The sequence below is a fragment of the Mytilus californianus genome, unplaced genomic scaffold, assembly GCF_021869535.1.
Source record: "Mytilus californianus isolate M0D057914Y unplaced genomic scaffold, xbMytCali1.0.p SCAF_12, whole genome shotgun sequence".
In the NCBI taxonomy this organism is placed as follows: Eukaryota; Metazoa; Mollusca; class Bivalvia; order Mytilida; family Mytilidae; genus Mytilus; species Mytilus californianus.
This window is the reverse complement of record NW_026262604.1, coordinates 59,469,153-59,474,639: the sequence shown is the minus strand read 5'-3', so window position 1 is coordinate 59,474,639 and position 5,487 is coordinate 59,469,153.

Below are 5,487 nucleotides of genomic sequence, written 5' to 3'. Positions count from 1 at the left end.
CCAGGTACGCTGGACTAACATTCACCAGGTACGCTGGCCCAACATTCACCTGGTACACTGGACCAACATTCACCAGGTTCGCTGGACCAACATTCACCAGGTACGCTAGACCAACATTCACCAGGTACGCTGGACCAACATTCACCAGGTACGCTGGACTATTCACCAGGTACACTGGACCAGCATTCACCAGGTACGCTGGACCAACATTCACCAGGTACGCTGGACTAACACTCACTAGGTACGCTGGACCAACATTCACCAGGTACGCTGGACTAACATTCACCAGGTACGCTGGACCAACATTCACCAGGTACGCTGAACCAACATTCACCAGGTACGCTGGACTAACATTCACCAGGTACGATAGACCAACATTCACCAGGTACGCTGGACTAACATTCACCAGGTACGCTGGACCAACATTCACCAGGTACGCTGGACCAACATTCACCAGGTACGCTGGACCAACATTCACCAGGTACGCTGGACCAACATTCACCAGGTACGCTAGACTAACATTCACCAGGTACGTTGGACCAACATTCACCAGGTACGTTGGACCAACATTCACCAGGTACGCTGGACCAACGTTCTCCAGGTAAGCTGGACTAACATTCACCAGGTACGCTGGACCAACATTCACCAGGTACGCTGGACCAACATTCACCAGGTACGCTGGACCAACATTCACCAGGTACGCTAGACCAACATTCACCAGGTACACTGGACCAACATTCACCAGATACGCTGGACAAACATTCACCAGGTACGCTGGACCAACATTCACCAGGTACGCTAGAACAACATTCTTCAGGTACGCTGAACCAACATTCACCAGGTACGCTAGACCAAAATAATTCATCAGGTACGCTAGACCAACATTCACCAGGTACGCTAGACCAAAATAATTCACCAGTTACGCTGGACCAACATTCACCAGGTACGCTGGACCAACATTCACCAGGTACACTGAACCAACATTCACCAGGTACGCTGGACCAACATTCACCAGGTACGCTGGACCAACATTCACCAGGTACACTGAACCAACATTCACCAGTTACGCTAGACCAACATTCACCAGGTACGCTAGACCAACATTCACCAGATACGCTAGACCAAAATAATTTACCAAATATTGAACCTTCATAGGCACTGACGTCAATAATAAGTAAACATTGATGCATTGATTACAGAAAGATAGTATGCTTTGTTTGAGTTTATACATATATCTTTTGGTCGGTATCATACTGATAAGCTGTAATTTAACCCCGAAAGTAAAAGCTGTCTTTTATCAGGTTTCATCTTATTTTGTTAAGTCTTTTCTTTTAATTTATCTAAAGTTTTAGCAGAAACCATGATTTGGAATGCTACCACGAAAAGTTTTTTGATTTGTGATTGTAATTTGTTTCATGCCGCTTTTTTACTGTCTTCATTTACACCTACCTATACTTGTTTATTTTTTAGTATTTCAATTTCAACACTTTTTTATTGATCGCATTAAATCCATGAGTACAGATTTTTGTTTTCATTAAACACTAGATTATTCATTCAGTGCTTATTATTCAATACATATTTCTAACATTTTACTATGAAGTTTTTACTTCCGATATTTAAACGTCACAAAATTGGCTAATATTGGTGTCACATGAAGTTCACAAGAATAACTAATTGATATCATAGCAAGTAAAGATCACGTGCATAAAGATGACTTCAACATAGTTATATTGATATTTTCTTATCGTTAAATCAATCTAAGTTATCATTTACAGTGCTTATATAGCTCTTATCTAAATAAACGTTTACTCTAAGCGCTTAGAAAAAAAAAACAACGATACAAGTACATATATATATAAACAAAATTAAAAAAAAATAATCTATGTGTCAATGTTGCAATAGAATCAAAATAGAAACCGTTAAAAATACAACTCAATATAGGAAAATTAAAAATTATTCATCAAAAATAATTTTAGAATATAAATAAATTTTGAAAAAAAATATTAAAAGAAAATAAACAGAAGAGGTTCAATTTAGAAATTGGACTTATAGCTTTATGTCTAAAAATAAAAATAGTAAAGGAAATAAAAATGCAATAAAAAATAAGTAAGTATGAGAAATGTCTAAAAATAAAAAGTGTAAAGGAAATAAAAATGCAATAAAAAGTAAGTATGATACATTAACATATATACTGAGATCGAAAAAAGTCTAATACCGTCCGATTATCAATTATGTGGAAAAGCTTGTCTGAATAAATAAGTTTTAAAGCATTCACAGATTCCGTGTTTCGCAGTTCTTTCGGCAAGTCATTCAGTAAAACGGCGGCCGCTCTATCAAACCGTCTCTCTCCGTATGTTTTTGTTCTAACTGTTGGTTTGACTAGAAGCATGTTGTTTTCAAACCGAAGAGTTCTTTTTGGCTTGTAAATGTTAACTAGTTCTAGAAAGTACACGGGTGCTTCCTTTTTCAGTGCTTTAAACACATAAAGCAACACTTTGTATTTGCAACGAAATGTTATTGGCAGCCAATGAAGAGATTTTAAAATGGGACTTACATGTTCGTTTTTCTTTTTTCTTGCTATTAATTTTGCGGTGGTGTTTTGTACACGCTGTAATCGTTGGATTGCATTTGCGGGAAGTCCATATAACAATGCATTCCCGTAGTCCAAGGGAGACATCACTAAAGAGCAAACAAGTGTCCTTGCTGCATTATCTGTAATGGATGGACGAATTCGACCGATATTTCTGATCTGGTAGAAACACGATTTCGAGGTCGAACTAATCTGTTGGTCCATCGCCAATGTTTTGTCAAAGTAAACACCAAGGTTCTTGACGCATGCTGAATCTAACGATGTTTTTGCCAAAAGTGAAGTGACGGTCTGAGAACTCTTTTACTCGGTGTTTCGGAGAGAAAATTATCAGCTCAGTTTTATCTTCGTTTAATTGAAGCTTATTTGAACACATCCAAGAGCTTATGTCCGCCATACAGGTTTCAAGTCTAGCAGATATATTGTTCAAATTGTCAAGCGGTTTAATTACGAGATACACCTGAGTATCATCCGCATAGCAGTGGTAACACATATTATAACGTTTACATATTTCACCTATGGGTTTCGAGAAAATGCAGTAAAGTTTGGGTCCGAAGACGAATCCCTGCCGAACACCATACTTCAGATGAATATCGTCCGACTGAACAGAGCCGATTGCAATACGCTGAGTTCTATCAGTTAGATATGATAACAACTAAGATTATATAGATTATGACAATACTTTACTACGAGATTGCAACTACAATGTACATGCTACAATAGTCATTTGATGTTTGTGTCTTTTGCGTCTTAACGTTGCTGTCTCATTTAGAATATTTTTATCAAGAAATGACTACCTTGTTTTAAAAACCTGAATAGGTAAATTGCCGATAATGTATTTTTTTCGACTAGTGTTGAAATACATTGTGATAATTATCTTACTGCACATTACAATTCCAATCATATATATTTTAAAATACCAAAACTGTTATTCGCGATGTTTATCACATGACAATGTGTGAGGAGATTCTGAACCTAAAAATGCCTTCAAACACAATGATTCTAATTATTTAAAGTCTTTAGCCAGTGTTGTGTTTCAGTATTCAAAAAAAATATCAACAAAAATAAAATAAAAATATCCTTGAAGTGCAATAACTCTAACAATGAGTTGACTGAAGATATCGGCCATACGGTCTTGCTGATCATTTTTGCCATGTTTGCCATTTTAATTTTCTATCTATCTAGGATAATAGTTTCAAAGATGATAGGCAAAAATGTAAAAATTGGAGAAAAAAGTCAAGGGCAGTGACTTCAATAAGGAGTCGATTAACGATGTTCGGTCATGTTGATTTATTCGTAGATCTTATCCTGCTGATCACGTTTCGTTTCTATCTTTCTATTACAGATTTCAAGATAACATGAGTCCAATGCAAGATCTTGTCTTGCTGATCATTTTTTCTATTTAAAGTTCCCATCTATCTATTATAATTTTCGACATAATATTCAAACGGAATAGTACATTCTAAATTTTACGGTGATCTTGTTTACCGAGTCCGAAAATTTAGATACGATCCAGGAAAAATAATCAACCCTTTAAATAAACTTATTCTAAAAGGCTACCAATTCAACACTGTAATTAGATCTTTGAATATTGTATTTATTGGTATAAACATTGATTTTGTAATCGGTAAATTAAAACCATACTTAATATTATTGTTATACACATATGCAGTTTCGCGGTACTATAATCTGTCGATAACTATATTTTGGCATTACACAAGGTCATGTTTTTCTCTGACTGTTAATGACGTCTTTATACTAAATCCATTGGATGTTGGATGTGTACTGATTGATATTTTTGTCTTAGATACAAGATTCTTTCTATTTGTTTTTATTGGTTTTGAACTAGTTGTCAAGTACTATCAGATCTATAAATCCTTTTTTGTTCGGGATGTATAAATACCCTGTCACGTTCGGTATGTGTTTTTGTTAAATGTGTTTCTGCTTTGTTCCGATCTGATGAGTTAAGCCCTTTTCAACTGAGTTTTATAGATGATGTGGTGTAACACCACTGTCACCGGTTAGGGGAAGGGATGAGCGTAGTTCAGTGGTTGTGGTTGGTTCATGTCTGTCATATTTGTTTTTTGTAAATTGTTTTGTTATAAATTAGTCCGTTAGTTTTCTCAATTGAATTGTTTCATATTTTTCTTGTCGGTTCCTTTTATAGCCAATTATACGGTATGGATTTTTCTCATTGTTGAAGGCCGCACGGTTACCTATAATTGGTTACATCCACTTCATTTGAATTTTGGTGGATTGTTGTCTCATTGGAAATCATACCACATCTCCTATTTTTTATAAAAATGCAAAAACAAATGAGCAAATCGTTATAAAAGGGAAATTACTCCAAAAAGAAATCGATCATGTTTGAATTATTTAAAGATCTTGTCTTGTTGATAATTGTTTAAGGGCAATAACTGCTATAAAACAAAGTCATCTGACAGCTTTGATGTGTCATTGTGAACTTTTTTTGTCTCTGTCAGATTTTCTCTATCTATAGTGGTTTTCAAGATATATTAGTTTGAACAGTTTTAATTATAACTACGCTATGTTCTTACTCTAGTTATATCCTTAAAGGAGAAGATCGGAGAAGTACACACGCAGTATAAAGTTCACATCTGAGGGTCTGGATAGGGGGTCCCTCATTTCTTTATTCTTTTCTTTTCTTTATTTACTGTTATTTATAGATTATCGTTGGTTATCTCAACGAGATTGATTTTCTAGCTTGAGCCAGTACGGCGAAAGCGAGAAAAGCAATCGAGTTGAGATGACCAATGATAATCTGTTTATCGCTATTTTACCTATGAAGACGTTGTTAATTTCCTTGACAACGGCACGTGTTCCCTTAGTTTCTAGCGATAATTTTCATATCACTCGACTCCGTTTTCATATCACTAGAC